General features: G+C 44.2%; 1 pseudogene across 1 annotated transcript; it reads right to left on the reverse strand.

Annotated features, from left to right (window-relative positions):
* Nucleotides 1-386: 386 nt before the first annotated feature.
* Nucleotides 387-12,553, reverse strand: LOC147800568 (uncharacterized; annotated as a pseudogene). Its single transcript, XR_015424843.1, has 6 exons — nucleotides 5,686-12,553; nucleotides 5,331-5,631; nucleotides 4,566-5,255; nucleotides 3,448-4,355; nucleotides 2,056-2,187; nucleotides 387-1,943 (listed from the first exon to the last, which is right to left on the reverse strand). The product of XR_015424843.1 is annotated as an uncharacterized LOC147800568 (transcript).
* Nucleotides 12,554-18,922: the final 6,369 nt, after the last annotated feature.

Genomic DNA, 18,922 nt, shown 5'->3' on the forward strand with positions numbered 1-18,922 from the left:
GTTTTTGTAGGGTTGAATGAAGCCTTAAAAGCGCTCCATTTCTGTTGGGCAGTCTTATAAACAACATCATACAAATATGAACATATTTCCACAAATACTAATGAATATTTCAAAAATTATTTGGTTGGTATACAAGTGTTGGAAGTGATCTTTAGAAACGGAAGACGGGTACCAGCCTTTGCCAGATTTTTCTCTGGTGCGGTGTGGGTCTTTATCCGTTCCATGTATTTTTTTAAATTCAGTGGTTTTCCAACAAGCAGTCCCTCAGATTTGTTGTAAGTATCCTTTACAGGCAGTTTTAAGAGCATTCGTGGGACAGTCTTCATAATTTTAGTTTCAGCATCGGGCTACATTGAGCATGTACACGTGGGTTTACATACAGTACATGCAAATGTATGTACTCGTACATGTACATCACGTGCATTTTATAAAAATATGATGATGCTATTGGCGCACACATGTACTTGCTATTTTTGGTTTACATTACATGTACATACAAACGCTGCGGTTTTTAACGCATTATTATACCTGGAATGTAGCCACACAGACTGACATGACAAATTTAGGCCTAAAGCTGTGTGATCTGAAAAAAATGAAATTACCCATCTTTTTGGAAACACAGAGGCCTACTTTAATGTTAAATGATCTAAGCTAATCTGCTTTTGAAATTATTTTTTGTTAATTTCTCAAGAATACCTACGCAATCTGTCCCAAAGGCAGTGTTATGTGGATGTTGCGTGCAAAACCCACGGAACAAATTAGGCCTATACCAACCATATTATTGTACGTTATACACGTAGACTACCATAAATGTACATGTATAATACACGACGTACATTGTACAGGTGCGGTGATGTAACCATGTAAATGATGTGGTTAAATTCATGTAGCCCTGCAGCCACATTTCCAGTCGGCCCTAAACACACGAGATGTGAAAGCAAAATAATGTACTTGTACCTTCACATCCCCGTTATAGTTCACTCACACAAACATGTATGCAGTGTCCACAGTGAAACCTTTAATTTTCTCATTTGCTGGACACCCATCAGCGTGTACAACACGTATGCAGACTGTGAAGGCACATATCTGTTATGTGTAACATTCGAAATACGTGTAAGCATATATAAAATTGACTTTTTGATCCAATTTTTCTGCAACAGAGAAGCCATTTTACATACCCGGTATGTATCATCATGTAACCCACCATGTAGTTTCAGGCATGAGATATTTCAGACATTTCTCTGAATTCAGATTTTTGAATCCAATAGAAGCATTATTGGTATTCATGTATAAAGAAATGCATCTGACAGACTCTTAATACACAGTTTCAGATATTTTTCAAAACTGACAATTTCATCCCTGTAGTTTCGTACACGAGAAATTTTACCATAGACAACGTAACTTCAGAGGTTGTGCTGACATGATGAAGCCTCATGGCTGTCATCAACCGCTCAACATCATTTTTCATGCCGTGGACTACTTGGCCTATTTTATAAACCTCAGAGTGGATGACCATGCCACCTTGTTCATTGAGAAGGCCAAAACCTGCTCTGAACTGACGCAGTTGGTCAACACTGTAATCGTGCAGTCGGTGGAGATTTAGAGTGACGTTTTCACCAAGGAAAATTCGTCGATAGCTGGTTAACTGCTCCTTCTTAGCCACTTCTACAAAATGAAGGAATGGTACCACTGAGCGCTTAAAGATGTCACTCATTGATGTATGCTGGTGTAGTTACCTGTACAATGGATGTCATTGCCACTGACTGGGTGGGTGTGGTTGATGCAAATGTTGACATCTTCAAATTTCATGAGAATTTCACAAAAATACTCAACAGTTGTAGCATTCCGCTGTAGCCTTTCTTGTGTGCCTAAGGACATGTTGTCTGTCAGGTGTCTTTCAGTTGCATCTAATGGAGCTCTGGTGGGGCCTCTATCACTTCAAGCTATTTGAAAATACAAGTGGTACACGTTAAATCTTATTTGCCCCAGGAATTTGATCTACTTTTGTTTGGTTATGAATTATTGTATCGGTCTGTTATACATGACAGTACTTACGGACATAATTGCCTACAAAGGCTTTGCCAAGGTACACCTGTCTCTGAACACTGAACTCATTGAGTATCTTATCAAGGGAGCTAACCACAGGCCCAGTTGCATATGCAGCTGTGGTTTTTCAGCTTCTTTTTCCTACAAAACACAATGGTAAGAAAAACGTATTAACACACTAACTTGTTTTGTCTAAAGCCAAATTAAAAAGAAGTTCCTAACTGAATGATCATACAAGCGTGGGGATTGAAAGCTTTAAAGAGAGTTCATGTAAATGATTAGTGCACATGTAAATGTATTCTCTACTTGTGACGTTTCTATTTGCCACCACAGTATGATTGTGTTTTCCTCTTTTATAAAAGCAGACGTTTCGCCAATTTCAAGAGCAATTTGCTGTAAAAGGAGAAACAGATATTCCAACCAAATTCTGATTGTCATTCCACGTATAGCAGAAGTTCTTCTTCAGCACATTCAAGTGCAGCATTCTTGTCGAAGGGTTGCTCTTGGATACTGCTGAGCCTCTCTATTGCACGAGCAATATGATTAATAAGGTTGGTTGGATGCATGTTGTTCTGGGTTATGACACACAGATGGAAAATTTCTGCGTCAAGATTGTGGATGTCTCTCTAAAACGGTCGGACAGCTTCTTGTACACACCAAGAGAAATGGGAATGGTGGGTACAACAATCCCAAAACTTAAATACGTTGAACTATTATTAAATGCTAACACTCAAGTACATTTAGCAAGATGCTGTTTGCAAAATGATGCCGTGCAATGAACATGGCGTGAAAGCTTCAGGTTGGGTAGTGTTTACTCTGTCAGTGTTGTGCATTGTATTTAACTGTAACACTTTACACAAACGTTGGCCTCCTCGTAAAAGTTACAACTGCATATTAATCTCACTTAGCCAAACAAGTCAATGTTGGCGGTTTTGCTCGATGGCTCATTCAAATTTGTTCTAAACATCACAGGGCACAGATACGTTTAGGTATTTTTAATACAATGTAGTTTCATATATGCACATGATCAACTTCAACTGGTACTAACGGTCTGTTCAACAAATTTAAAGAGACTCCTTTGGCATATGGTTGCCTTGATTCATTCTGCAGAAATTGGTGATAGTGCTTTCTGATGTTTGACAGAGTACGTGGCTGGCTCTGTTCTCATTCACTGACCCGCTGTTACAGGACGATTTTGCTGGCCAGGCAGTAGATGCAACAGTAACAGGATGCAAATGGCACGAGAAAGATAGTCACACTATTTAGCATAATTCTTGCTTTTCTGGTATATGATGAAAGGACAGTTCAAGGAAGTCTTACAAACAACCTTACCCCGAGAGACTTCAGATTTCATTACCCATGTAAGTAATCAGTAGTATAATTTCAAAACTTTCTGCTTACCACTGCAGCCATATTAGTCCATACATCTTATTCAGCAATTCGTGACCTCCAAAGCAGAAGACTCATATAGATGCACAATCCACAAGAGCATGTGTGCTATTTCAGATGAGGATGGGGATGTAATTGGAAGTCTGAACACATTAAAAGTGACACATATTCATTAGCACACTTCCCACTCATTTCTAAGGACCCAAAATAATACCACCTGAATGTTATAACTAACTACATGTAGCATGTTAAGAATTGCGTGAAATAAATAGTTAATATTATTACATTTCTTTATGTTTCTTCTTAATTTCAATCTGACTGGAAGCCTGTGATTCAATAAAACGATTCCAGAAACAACTTAAGTCCATTTTGTAGAGGTAGGTCTTGAAATCTGTTCAAAAGGAGGGGGAGGGGGACCTGCTCGTTCAATATTGGCCACTGAATCCATTGCCTCAATGCATGAAAACACATTGGTATTTTGTAGGGCGGTGGGGCGTTCCATGTTGACGATTTAAAAGTCCATCTTGGAGGAGTTCCCTCCTTAATCCCCTCCCATCTTGATCCACACTATGCTCTTGGGGGCTATACCATTGTGTAGCGTGAGTGCATCATAACTGCAGAGGTAGAGGAATAACATTTGAAGAAACTTTCATCTTGAAATGAATAGAATTACATAAGCCTATGTCTGATTTTAATCAAATAATGAATTACCATTCAAGTCGGTACATGCAGTCCAATATCATGGCAAGCACATCTTTAACAAAGACAAATGGAACTTCCCTTATACCGTAGCCATTTATGCCATCAGCCTTGTTACTGTTAAAAAGCAGCTCCTGGCCTGCCAGACAGCTTTATAGCAACTGCTTCTGTTGTTTCCGGATAGCGCACCCGAGGGGATCATCTTGCTGTTATTTAGAAATCTATAAGTTAGAAACAAGTAAAGAGGGTACTATTAGAAGGTAGTTCATAATTAAGTGCGAATGCCAGGAATATTTGCACAAATTTGAATTCCTGTTTCAGGAAATGCCGTGTTCTTTAATTGCTTTTGTGGAGTGTTGTCTATAAGATCAAAGATTTAAAATTGTTTTATATATTTCTCTCTCTCTCTGTATATATGGCATTTCAGGCACCTCCAGTTTTCTGAGTTGATCCCGTGCTAGACGACAGTCTCTCATCGTTGCCGTGGATTTCTCTACAAGAATAGTCCTCTGTTCACATTGGATTTCACTACAGGTTGGTGCAGTCAACACTACAGGGTGGCCCATCGAACTTCGAAGACTTTGTTTATCACTGGATGTATGCTGGCGGCAAATTTGATATATTTTGTGAATATTGTAAATTTTTGCAAAAAAATATTGGAATAAATATTTTGGAATACCTTGAATAAGTAAAAATTGATGTTTTTGCTCCATTGTAGTAATGTGTATCAGCTTCATCAAACTCTGTATTTGCTCGACTTTACTGTTGATGCACAGTACAGTACAATATATGTACAGAAATTGATTACATGTAGGTGTTGTAGTGCCAACCTATTCAGGCCTGGTTTAAACATCATTCTACAATCTTACTGGGTTTTGACATGAAACTTTTGTTTGCATATAATTTTTAAGAACACCATCTCAACCTGATTTTAAAACAGTTTCAAATTTGACACCACAAATAGAGATTTAGAAGTCTCTGCTTACCCAACCTTTTGTTTTGAGGGAAGGTATTTCAACCATCACGTTTTAATTTCAGCCTAGTTCATCTGTCAGTGACCTCTTCTACCTCCCTTGGTATAAGTGTTCCAGGTTGATGACATTTTGCAAGGTATCTGAGGACTCAGGTTACACTTTTTATCTTGTCTGCAAGTGAAACTGCAGTCTCATGCAGAGGCAGAGTATTGTGACTTTAGGGTTGGGGTATAACTGGGGAGCATGAGCAGTGAACCTGTTGCTTGAGTCCCTTGTTGCACGTATGACAAACTATGAAATTGTGAAGATGAACAGTTACCACTCGTGGACTCTTAGTGTTCTCAGTGTAACTTACTTTTGAACCGCACACTGGACATTTTAAGTGATCAGTTTGAGTGCTTGAAACAGAAGAAAGACACAAGGCACAGAAGTTATGTTCGCAGGGCATCTGCACAGTACAGTAGGTCTACTTAAGATGCACTGGCATACACAATGGATGAAAATACTATCCTCTCCCTTGTGACTATGAGGTCCAAATCAACTGACACTGTACATACGGTCATGCCCAAATGTTTACATAGCTGCAGGGTGCTGAAAAAGTGTATCATTCCATGTGTTCACGCTAATAACGTATGATTTCCTTCCTGAAATCGCTACATAACAATGGACTACATGTTTTTTTACTCCTTGATGAATTCGGTTTGTGCAAATTCTACAAACTTTCCCTGGGGAAATCTGATGAAACTTAAAACTTGTTTCTCTAATAAAAGGATAATAAAGTATGTGCATGTATATCCAGCTTCGAAGTGTCGAGTTTGACTTGTAAATAAACATACAATTTTGTACTGCACACCTTGATATTCTGGTTCTCACATGTTCCTCGAAACACTATGCTAAAACCAACGCACCAACGACAACTTCGTAATTTGAACGACTGCTGCGTAAATTTTTTCAGTTTTGTTCTTGTTTGTATATTTGTCCATTGCCTGTCCTGGAAAAATGACGAAAATCATTAATTGTAAAAGGTATTACGCTGCCGTTTTCATTTATCAGTGTTATTCAAACTACCAGCACTTGGCTGTTGAAGCAGAAAATATCTATTCGTTTTCGCGCAGATGCACGAGGATAAGACATGAACTTCACAACACAAAATTCACAAAAAATACATTATAAAAAAGGCACTTTTGATGAGCATTTCTCAAAATACTTGCACAAATTCATATTCATTGCACGATAGGAAACTATTTATCTGATGAATATTATGTTCAAATTTTAGCTTCACTGTCGTGACAAAGACAAGGGATCCCACTTGCGAAAAGCACCAGGTTGTGCTATGATGTCATCGAAGACACAAGTTAGAAATTCCAAACATTCCAAACACACGCACACTGTATACTTTAATAATACATGCATGATGCAATTGAAACGGCTGTGTGCAGGCCCTTTGTTTTAAAATCCCTTCGTGTTCCATGCCCTTCATCTTAAGAGGGCCTTTGTTGTGTGAGCCCTTCACCTTACATGGCCGTCGTCTTGCAAGTCCTTCATCTTCCAAGCATTTCATCATGCGAGCCCTTCATCTTGATAGGCCTTTGTCTTGCAAGCCCTTCAAGTTACAAGCCATTCCCCCTCCAAACACGACATCTTGCTAGCCCTCAATCTTGCAAGCCCTCCGTCCTCTGAGCCAATGGTCTTCCTTCCCTTTATGCTGCATGCTCCTCCTCTTTTGAGACCTTTGTCCAATGAGCCCTTCACCTTACATGACCCTCACCTTGGAAGTCCTCTTTCTTGTGAGCCCGCCACCCTCTGTTTCAGTTCTAGCTTACTGCTTGCACTTCATCTTCATGCGTCTTAAGAGCCCATCAGTCCCCTTAGTCTTTTGAATGGAGAGCCATTCCTTTTAATACATGCCCTTCATCTTGCAATTCCTTTGTCTTGCAATCACTTCATTTTACATGCCCTTCTTCTTGTAAGCCCTTCGTCTTGCGAACCCTGCATCTTTTACACCCTTCATCCTTTAAGCCCTTTACTTGACAAAATTTGCATCTTGCAAATCCTTCATCATGCGAGCATTTCAGATTGTGGGCACTTCATCTTGCTAGTTTTTATATTCCAAGCCCTTCATCTTCAGAGCCCTTCATCTTGCAAGCCCTTTGTCCTACATGGCCTCGACAACCCTTCATCTTGACAGCCCTTTATCTAGCAAGCCCTTTATCTTGCTAGCCCTTTGTCGTGTGAACTCTTCTTCTTACAGGCTTTTGTCTTACCAGCCCTTCAGGTTCAATGGGCTTTATCTTCCTTTTTCATGAGAGACCCTCACCTTAAGTGAACCTCAGTCTTGCAAGTCCTTCATCTTCCAAAAAAATTCATTGTGTAAGAGCATCATGTTGCGAGACCTTTACTTCGTGATCAATACATCTTGCCAACCCTTCTTTTTCCTAGCGCTTTGTCTTGCAAGCCTTTCATCTAGATATAGAACTTCCTTTTGCAAACCTTTATCTTGAAGACCCTTTGTCTTGCATACTCTTCATCTTCCAAGGCCTTTGTTGTGAGCCTTTCACCTTGCATGGCCTTCACTTTGCCAGTCCTTCACCTTTCACGCCTTTTATCAGGTTAGCCCTTTTTCTTCTGAGACATTTATATTGTGAGTACTTCATCTTGCAAGCCCACCATATTTTGAGACCATCATTTAACATGCCTTTTATCTTGTCAGCCCTGTATCTTGCAAGATCCTCTATTCCAAACCCTTTCTGTTGCAAGACCTTCATCTTGTGAGCCTTCTTTTGAAAAAACTCTCTTGCGAGCCCTTCATCTTCAAGAACTATCTTCATTTTACACGCCCGCCTTATTCATGTTGGAATTTGTCTTGCTGGCCCTTTTCAAAAGTTGAAAAATTTCACGTTCCATACCTGCTGTCTTACTAGCCCAAGCAGATCCTCTTGCGATCCCTTTTGCGGGTGAGCCCTTCATCTTGAGGGGCTCCATCTTCCTTGCACATCTTCTTGCAAACAGTTCCTCTTGAGAACCCTTCTCTTGAAGTCCTTTATCTTCCAAGCAAGTCCTTAAACCCTTCACCTTCTGAGACCTTCATCTTCTTAGCCCTTCATCCAGCAAGTCCTTCATCTTCTTCGACCTTTGTCTTCCAAGCCCTCCATCTTCCTAGCCTTTCATCTTGTAGGTAGTTCCTTTTGCGAACCCTTCTTGCAAAACCTGCATCTTCTTAGACCTTCATCTTGCGAGCCCTTGATCCTGTTAGCACTTCTTCTTGTGACAACCTCCTCTTCCAAACCCTTCATCTAAGTCTAACAAGCCCTTCTCTTGCAAGCCTTGTCTCTTCCAAGCTTTTTATCTTCCAAGCCCTATGTCTTGCAAGACCTTTGTCTTGCGTGCCCTTTGTATTTACATGCCCTTTCTCGCGCGTGCGAGTCATCAATTTGAGAGCCCTTCATCTCCAAAAGTCTTTGACTTGAGAGCCCTTTATCTTGCCAGACCTTAATATTTCAATCCCTTTGGCTTGCATGGCCTTTATGTGAGCCCTTGGTCATGCGAACTCTTTATCTTGCGTGCCCTTTGTAGTGCATGCCCTTTGTGTTGTGAGACATCATCTTGTGAGCCCTACTTCTTCCAAAGCCATTGTCTTGAAAGCCCTTTACCTTGCCAGACCTTCCTACTCCGAACCATTTGGTTTGCGAGCCCTTCATCTTGTAAGCCCTTCCGTTTTCAAGCCCTTCATTTTGTGAGCCGTTCGTCTTCCGAGCCCTTTATCTTGCAAGTGCTTCATGTTACTTGCTGGCCCTTTCTGTTGTATGCCTTTGTCTTGTGAGCAAGTTGTCTTCTGATCTGTACACGAGCATGAAACTCTTTGCTTCAGTGTACTGGGCGTTTCTATAATACTCCACTTCAAGCAATGACGACAACATCTGATGGTTGATATAAAAAAATTAAAATAATGGTTAACAAAAATAATTATCTCGGTAGAATCAAAATAAATCACAGTTCTGTATGCCCCCCAAGTCTTTGGAGGGAAGCACACAATACAATTGAGTCCATTTAATTTTGCTAAGCCTTGAGTGACTGGAGAGCCAGTACATGTAATAGCAAAAGAAAGTGAAACAGATCAGCAGAAAACATGGTAACAAGTTGAACAACAAAAGTTCATGGCGGGGCCCCTGTAATAAAGTCATGCTGGTGGCTTAACATGTGAAGGAGAGCAATGCCTGGTGGGTGCTGGTAACTGAGGAGCGGAAGCCAGGGCATCTACTGGGGCAGCGGTGGGCTGTTCCTTTAGACCTGGGGCGTTGTATGGCATGAGGGCTTGCAAAGCTTGAGGGTTCTGGCCAGCAGTCCCCGGGCCTTGGCCGACTGTGCATAGGGGGAAGTTGAGGAGGGTGGGGTCCATGCAGCCGGTGATGTCGTCGGGACTGGCAGGCTATCTTAAGTTGGGGGTGGCTCCAAGAGGGGCAGTCCGGGCTGGCTCCAAGAGGGGCGGTTGGGGCATAGTGGGTGGTGATGTAGGGCTGCGAGGAGTGGTGGGCTTGTACACCTGGACTGGCGGTGGGGAGTCTGCCATGGTGGCAGCCAGAGGGGTTTATGTCAGGTTTGTGGAACAAAATTGCAAGTGGGCCAGGTGCCATCGTGAGAGATGCATGGGGAACGACGGGCAGGTGTTTGCATAGGAATTTTCTGTTGCGCAGTGTGACGCGTCCGGAGCCGTGAACTCTCACCACATATTGGTCAAATTGGCATACTGCAATGACGATCCTGGTCTTGTCCCACTTGGTGGGATGGGGATCACTCTGGTTCTGGATGCAAACACAATCCCCAATGGTAGGCTGGAGGAGAGTACAAGTATGTTCGGAGAGTCATTCGGCAGCAAGCAGTGTGTTACAGTTCCACAATGCCTCTTCCCATGATAGAAAGGTTTCACGCCATGTTGTTTGTGGCTGATACTTGCCCGTATAGACTGTCCGAAGATGCACATGGCAGGAGAGAGGTGTGTGTGGCAACAGGAGCATTGCCGTATTGAAGCAGGGCTCGTTGACTACAGGACAGGGCCATCCGACTGATAACAGAGACTTGTGTTGAGTGAATACTGGAGGGGGTGTTACTCCACTGAAACCACATAGCCTTGGGAGTATGCCCTCCGAATCAGTGTTGTCTGTGAGGAAACATTTCACAGTTTTCACACGGCATTTGCAACCGATGATATGTGGTGCTTGACGCCCAGAACTCGGAGAAATGTGGTCGTCTTGATCGATGTGAACTCAGAGCCGCCATTTAAAGTGAGCTTACGGCTGATGCCGTAAGTAACAAAGATGCGACGCAGGGTGGCAAAGAGCCCAGCAGAACCATTGGCCACTTTCTCCACAATTGGCTAGTTGCTGTATCTGTCATAAGTAATAATGGCCACGGAGGTGGAAATAGTCAGCAGTGAGGTATTGGAATGGGTATGTTGGATTGGTGGGTGGAGGGAGAGGTGTGCTTGGTTGGGAAGGGGCCATGCTGATGCAGGGTGAACAGTGGGCACACGTTGCAGTTATTGCCTGGCCAGAAAAGGGAAGATTCTGCTCGAGAGCACATCTGAGAGACTTCCTGGTGGGCAGAGTGCAGGACCTGGAGTCCTCGGTCATGGAGGGAGGGGGGTGAAAATGCAGTCGTTGTACGGGGCTACCCGATCAAAGCTGGTAAGGTGATCACGGAATTGGTGGTACTGGGGGGGTTACTACGGAGACTGGGGAAACCATCCTCAACGATCTCCCGTAATTTGGCCATGGAGGGGTCACTTGCCGCGACCAGACAGTCCCACAACACTGCCTTTAACACCTTGGTTGATGGCGAGGCTGTTTGAGTGCAGACTTCGGTGCCTTCTTCACTTTGGGAACGAGGAGATCAGTGGGGTCGAGGACAAATGCAACATCATCTAGAATGGTCACTGGTGTGGGTTTGCCCATAGGATGATGGGACAGTGCATTGGCTGCTGCATGGCGTGCAGCCGGTATATGGACGACGCAGAAGCAATCGCGCCAGAACTGACAGCGAGCACCTCCCCTTCTATTGGGGTATAGCATGATTCAGCCCCTGAAGCGAAATGGCTGCCAACAAGGAATATCCTCCAGCCATTCCTGCAGCCGAAAGGCCTGGAGGAGGGGCAGGCGCAGCATTTTTGGTGCAACCAGAAGCAAATACCATCTTTGCTCCAGTCAGTGGTGAGGCATGTTGGCCTTCTCTTCCACCACCATGTGGGTCTCAATGATGGTTATGGACTTCCACTCCTTGAAGAGGGTGATCAGTTTGTCTGTCCATAGGAAGTAGGTGCCAAGTTTGACGAGCATCCGAAAGGGTTGCATGTTTGAATGAGGCAAAAGCACAGGATACCTGGTTGATGAAACCAAACCAGCAGCAGATGTCAGTAATGTTACGAGAGGTGGGGAAGTTTTGTATGGCCTTGAGACAGCTGGGACATGGCCGCAGCACAGTGGGAGTAATCTTGAAGTCTGCGAACTCAACAGTGTGCTGTGCAAATGTTAATTTTGGGGTTCAGTGTGATGCCACAAAGGCCACACACATCAAGCCACTCAACTGACTGGAAGAACACCTCCTCAATCGTGTCAGACCTCATCAAGGTGTTGTCCACACATTTGGTCTTCCATGGGATGTCAGCGACTTTCTCGTCAAAGCAGTGTCAATAGCCATCTGCTGATGCAATGTACCATTATGGAGCAACAAGGTACTGACCCCATGGAGTGATGAACGTTGTGAGATGCCTATCCTGCCCATCAAGGGCAATGCTGTGGTACCCATTCCAAGCATCAAAGACAGTTTTGCGTGTGTGGGGGAACAGCACGTGCCAGGTGGAAAGGGGATTGGGTATGATGGGTCTCACGAACAGCATGGCTATTCAACTGTTGGAGGTCCGCTGTCCGCCTGGGCTTGCCTGATTTCTTTGCACAGACGACCATCCTGTGGCACCATGCAACAGGCGTGCCAATGGGGACTGGCTCAATGACACCAAGGCGTATGTCCTGGTTGAGGCCAGCCTTCACATTGTCTTGACAACGGATGGAGACAGGGATGGGCATGTGGTTGGTGACTGGTTGAGCATCAGAGTCCAACATGAGTCGTACTGGGGGGGCAGACATCGTGGGTAATGGCTGATGCTCACACACATTGAATGTGCTTGATAAGTAGTGCCTGAGTAGCCATTTCTCAAGCATCCCACAGTTCTCCTCGGTGGAGGGGAATAGCATAAAGAATCCAAGGGCCTATACATCTGATGGAATGGCTTTGATGAAGGGTTGGGGGTCAGATACTTGCTTCTCCAAAGCATCACAAAATTCATTGTACATGTGGCGTTTGAGCATCACTATGTGAGCACAGGCCAGCAAAATGTTGAGGAAGCACAGGGTCTCAAAGACTGCAGTTGTATCATTGTGTGGTGTGGGCGTAGGGGCTGGTGAGGGTTGCTGTTGATGCCTCGACCGACGGCACACATTCTCATGGTGATGCAGGGTGCCACATGTGGTGCATGTGTGGTTGTAAGTTGGATTTTATCTTTAAGGTTCCTGCCTGCTCCATCCATGGCCAGTCTTGCCACAGTGGCTGCACAGGGTGGGCATGGAGTGTCTCGCATCACTTGGTTTGCCATGTGATTAGCCCTTCTCTTGGCATTTGTATGAGCTTGTGTCGGCTACAGTCACAGAGGTACCGCTTCCTAGAAGGTGGCCAGCTGACCGTTTCTCACTCTCTTTGGCCTCCACGTACTTGAGTACCTCTTCAGATGACATTTCTTAGTCTGACTCACTTAGGATGTCCAGTCATATCTCCTCATCTTCTAGCCCCCGGATGAGGGCATCTCAAAAATCATGACGTCACTGTAGTCCACTTGGGTTTTGCATTTGCATTCAACCTTAAAGCTGCCCACCCCAGCCTGGCCTCGGCGGTGGTCAAAGAAAGCCTGCACTGGCTTGTCACAGTCTTTGCGCATCTGCTACAACAGGACTCGTGCCACAACATTTTCCTGGTGGACAGTAAGTGACTTGATGTTGTTCAAGATCATTAGTTAGTTCATTGCTAGAAGCGAGGGCGCAGAAGGTCCATGTGAGGTCCTTCCCGAGGGCACCGTCACAGCATTCTAGTAGCTGAAAGGCTATGTCTGAGCCCACGAGGTGTGTGGTGGCCTTGTAGTAGGGCCATCTCTGTTTGGAGTAACCCAATTTTTCACTTGTGCCAGCAGCTACTATCACAGACTGCTTCACCTTGCCCGTACTTGAAGCAGGTGCTGTTGTGTGGGCGTGGTCAGCTGGCTGGGTGGTCCTTACATAAAGGTCGATGAGGCGGAGGACCTCGGTGGTCCAATGGTCGCATTGGGCCATGATGTATTGCAGTCTGGTGCTGGGCCAAGTATGGTGCTCATGGTCGTAGAGGGGAGATTGTGTCATCATAAATGAGCATTAAAATCCCTACTTCAGTGTACTGGCATTGCTTTAATACTCCACTTCAAGCAGTGACAACAGCATCTGATGGTTAATATGAATAATTAACCTAATGGTTAAAATGAATAATTAACTCGGTAGAATCAAACTGAATCATGGTTCTCTAATCTCTTGTTCTTGTGAACCCTTCATTTTGTGCCCTTCTTGCTTGCCTTTCGTCTCACATGCCCTCCGTCATCCAATTTTTTTTGTCAGGCAACCTTTGCAAGGCATGCCCTTTGTGTTGTGAGTCATAATCTTCAAGCCCTTAATGATCCAAAGTCTGTCTTGAGAGCCCTTCATCTTGTTAGGAATTCATCTTGAAACACCTTGCCATTCCAAACCCTTAAAATTGCAAGAACGTCTTTTTGTGAAAGCTTCATATTCCTAGCTTTGTTTGAGAACTTCATCTTGCTGGTCCTTCATAAAGTAGGCCGTCAGCATTGCAAGCCCTTCTTCTTACATGTTTGTATTGCATGTCCATCTTGCAAGCCGTTCATCATGTGAGCCCTTCATCTTCCTCGTTCTTCATCTTCTGACCCTTCATCTCCCTAGCCCATCATCTTACAAGCCCTTCATCTTGTAAGCAGTTCCTCTTGTAAGCCCTTCTCTAACAAGCCCTTTTCCTGCATGCCCTTTCTCTTCAGAGATATTCAGATTGTGAGCACTTTGTCTAGCCCCTTCGTAATGCATGCCCTTTGTGTTGTGAGTCATCATTTTGGAAGCTCTTCATCTTCAAAAGCCTTTCTCTTAAGAACCCTTCATCTTTGGAGCCCTTCAACTTGCCAGACCTTCCTATTCCCTCCGTCTTGTGTGCCCTTGTCATGCCATCATCTTGCGAGCTCGTCTTCCTAGCAGTTTTTTCTTGCAAGCCCTTCATCTTGCCAGCCCTTTCCCTTAGGAGCCCTTTGTCCTGCCGGCCCTTTATATTAGTAAACCTTCATTTTGCAAGTCCTCCATATTCCTAGCACTTCATCTTAAACTGCTTTGTCTTGTGAGCCCTTCATCTTCCAAGCCCTTCGTCTTACAGGCAGTTCTTCTTGCAAGTCCTTTCTCCTACGAGCCTTTCATCCTCCAAGTCCTCAATCTTCAAAGCTTAATCATCTTGTGAACCCTTCATTTTGCAAGCCTTTTATCTTCTTACCCTTTTGTCTTGCTAACCCTTCACCTTGCCAACCCTTCCTCTTGTGTGCCTTTTCTCCTGTGGGCCCTTTGTCTTGATAGCACTATCTCTTGCAACCTATCTGTCCTGGGAGAGCTTCATCTTGTGAGCACTTCATCTGGCAGAGCCCTTCAGTTTACATACCCTTCATCTTGTTAGTCCTTTTCTTGCGAGCCCTTCCTCTTTCGCACCTTTCTTCACAACCCCTTGACTTTCCAAACCCTGAGTGTTGGAAGCCCCCCGTCTTGCATGCCTTTGTCTTGCTATCATTTTGTAAACCCCTCTCTTGCGAGTCCTTCATCTTCCTACCAGTTTGTCTTCCAAGCCCTACATCTTCCTAGAACGTTATCTTGTAAAGCCCTTCCTCCTGCAAGCCCTTTCCCTTGTAAGAACTTCATCTTGCCAGCTCTTAATCTAGCTCAACCTTCATCTTGCAAGCCCTTCATCTTCCTAGCCCCTCATGTTGCAGGCAGTTCCTCTTGTGAGCTCTTTCCCTATGAGAACCTCATCTTGTGAGACCTTCATCTTGCTATATCTTCATCTTGCAAGACCTTTGTAATGTTAGCCCTTTCTCTTGCGAACCCTTAATCTTGTGAGCAATTCATCCTGCCAGCCCTTCATCTTGCAAGCTGTTCTCTTGAAAGCCCTTTCTCTCATAACTATAATAATTACAACATTTGTGGTGCGCTTTCCATAACATTTCAAAGTGCCATAATTATCCCTGCACATTGGGCCCACACATCAAATGAACATTCCTGAAACCATCTCAGCCCCATGGGGAGCATACTAGCCCAGTGCTGCCATTTGAATGCAAACGGCTAAACATAACCGTTTCTGCCCTCACAGGTACCCATTTGATGGAGAGGGACACACAGGACTAAAGTGACTTTCCCAGGATCACCACATACTGCCACAAGCTGGATTCAAACCCCTGACCCTATCATCAGAGCTACAATCCCTAACAACTAGTCCACTTGCCTCTGAGCTGTTTCGCTTGTGAGCACTATGTCATCTGGCTCTTTTTAATGCATGCCCTTTGTGTGGTGAATCATCATTTTGCAAGCTTTTCATCTTAAAAAGCCTTTATCTGGAGAGCACTTTATCTTTGGAGACCATCACCTTGCCAGACTTTATATTCCAAACCTTTCCTATTGTGAACCCTTCAACTTACATGACCCTCAAGCTTAATCATCTTGCGAGCCCTTCATCTTGTGGAAAGTTCCTCTTGGAAGTCCTTCCCCCTATGTGCCCTTCGTCTTGCAAGCCAACCTTCATCTTGGGAGCCCTTCGTCTTATTAGCACTTCTTCTTACAAACCCTCTTGTGAACCCCTCATCTTGTAAATCATTTGTCTTGGGAGCTTTTCATGTTAAGTGCATTTCTTGATTCCTTTTTCTTGTGAGCACTTTTTCTTCTGAACCCTTAATCCTGTTTGCCCTTCATTTGCCGTACCCTTCCTCTTCTAAGCAAACCCTTCATGTAGCAAGTCTTTCCTCTTTTGCACCGTTCTCCTTACAAGCCCTTCACCTTCCAAACCCCGAGTCTTCCTTACCCTCTGTCTTGCATGCACTTGTCTTTCCTTTATTTTCTAAGCCCTTCATCTTGTGGGCAGTTCCTCTTCGGAGCATTTTCCCCTGTGAGACCTTTGTCTTGAAAGACCATCTCGCGATAAAGTAATCTTGTGAGCCCTTCATCTTGTTAGCACTTCCTCTTGTGAGCCTTTCTCTTGCCAGCCCTTCTCTTCCAAGCCCTTTCTCTTCCAAGCTATTCAGATTGTGAGCACTTTGTCTTGTGATCCCTTTGTCTTTTGCACCCTTCACCTTTTAAGCCCTTTAGTTTACAAACTTTGCAAGTCCTTCATCTTGCAAGCCCTTTGGATTGTGGGCACTTAATCTTGGTAGTCTTCGTCTTCCAAGCCCTTCATCTTCAGAGCCCTAAATCTCGCAAGCCCTTTGTCATATGTGGCCTTGACCTCTTCCTCTTGGATGTCCCTTGTCTAACCAGCCCTTCATGTTCATGGGCCTTACTTTCTTTTGTCATGTGAGACCTTCACCTTACACGGCCATTTGTCTTGCAAGTCCTTCATCTTCCAAAAATTCATTGTGCAAGAAGTACATCTTGCGAGACCTTCACTTTGTGAACAATACATCTTGCCCGCACTTCTTATTCCAAGTGCTTTGTCTTGAGAGCCCTTCATCTGGCCAACCTTTCCAAGCGCTTTGTCTTGAGAGCCCTTCATCTGGTTAACCTTTAACATTGCGAGCCCTTTCTCTTGCGTGCACTTGTCTTTTGAAACCTTTATCCTGTGAGCACCTTCAACTTTTGAGCAATTTCTCTTGCGGGCTCTTCATTATGCAAGCCCTTTGTGTAGTGAGTCATCATCTTTTGAGCCCTTCATCTTCCAAATCCTTTGTCTTAAGAGTTATTTATTTTGAGAGCCCTTAATCAAGACATTCCTATCCCAAACTCAATGCCTTGCAAGCCCTTCATCTTGTAAGCCCTTTGTAGTACATGGCCATGGCAACCCTTCATCTTGAGAGCCCTTCATCTAGTGAGTCCTTAAATCTTGCTAGCCCTTTGTCTTGTCAACTCTTCTTCTAGCAGCCCCTATTAACAGCCCTTCACGTTACATGGCCCTTCACCTTGCGAGCATTTCATCTTCCAAACCCTTCTTCTTTTTGGGCATTTGTCTAAAAGGATCTTCCTCTTCAATACTCTTCATCTTCCAGGAGCTTTGTTGTGTGAGCCCTCTACTTTACATGGCCTGAACTTAGCATTCCTTCATCTTCCAAGCCTTTCATTATGACAGCCCTTCATCTTCTGAGCCCTTCCTCTTCTGAGCCGTTCATACAGCATGTCCTTCATCTTCTTCCACCTTTGTCTTGTGAGACCTCCATCTCCCTTGCCTTTCGTCTTGCAGGCAGTTCCTCTTACGAGCCCTTTTCCTTGTGAGCCCTTCTTTCGAAAGCTGCTCTTCGTAGACCTTCATATTGCAAGCCCTTGATCCTGTTAGCACTTTCCTTTAAGACAACCTCCTCTTTCAAGCCCTTCATCTTAAAAATCAATCTCACAAGCCCTTCTCTTGCAAGAACTTTCTCTTCCGAGTTTTTCATCTTACAAGCCCTTTAACTTCCTAGCCCTTCATCTTGTGGGAAGTTCCTCTGGCGAGGCCTTTCCCCTATGTGCCTTAGTCTTGTGAGACCTCCATCTTACACGACCCTTTGTCTTGCAAGTCCTTCATCTTCCAAAAATTCGTTGTGCCAGAAGTACATGTTGCGAGACGTTCACTTTGTGAACAATACATCATGCACGCCCTTCTTTTTCCAAGTGCTTTGTCTTGAGAGCCCTTCATCTGGCCAACCTTTCCTAGTGCTTTGTCTTGAGAGCCGTTCATCTGGCCAACCTTTCCTAGCGCTTTGTCTTGAGAGCCCTTCATCTGGTTAACCTTTAACATTGCGAGCCCTTTCTCTTGCGTGAACTTGTCTTTTGAAACCTTTATCCTGTGAGCACCTTCAACTTTTGAGCAATTTCTCTTGCGGGCTCTTCATTATGCAAGCCCTTTGTGTAGTGAGTCATCATCTTTTGAGCCCTTCATCTTCCAAATCCTTTGTCTTAAGAGTTATTTATTTTGAGAGCCCTTAATCAAGACATTCCTATCCCAAACTCAATGCCTTGCAAGCCCTTCATCTTGTAAGCCCTTTGTCGTACATGGCCTTGGTAACCCTTCATCTTGAGGGCCCTTCATCTAGTGAGTCCTTAAATCTTGCTAGCCCTTTGTCTTGTCAACTCTTCTTCTTGCAGCCCCTTTGTCTTAACAGCCCTTCACGTTACATGGCCTTTCACCTTGCAAGCATTTCATCTTCCAAACCCTTCTTCTTTTTGGGCATTTGTCTACAAGATCTTCCTCTTCAATACTCTTCATCTTCCAGGAGCTTTGTTGTGTGAGCCCTCTACTTTACATGGCCTAAACTTAGCATTCCTTCATCTTCCAAGCCTTTCATTTTGCCAACCCTTCATCTTCTGAGCCGTTCATCCAGCAAGTCCTTCATCTTCTTCCACCTTTGTCTTGTGAGACCTCCATCTGGCCAACCTTTCCTAGCGCTTTGTCTTGAGAGCCCTTCATCTGGTTAACCTTTAACATTGCGAGCCCTTTCTCTTGTGTGCACTTGTCTTTTGAAACCTTTA

This window comes from Acanthaster planci, linkage group LG01 (genome assembly GCF_054643075.1).
Source record: "Acanthaster planci isolate LZ-2023a linkage group LG01, COTS_SCS, whole genome shotgun sequence".
NCBI lineage: Eukaryota > Metazoa > Echinodermata > Asteroidea > Valvatida > Acanthasteridae > Acanthaster > Acanthaster planci.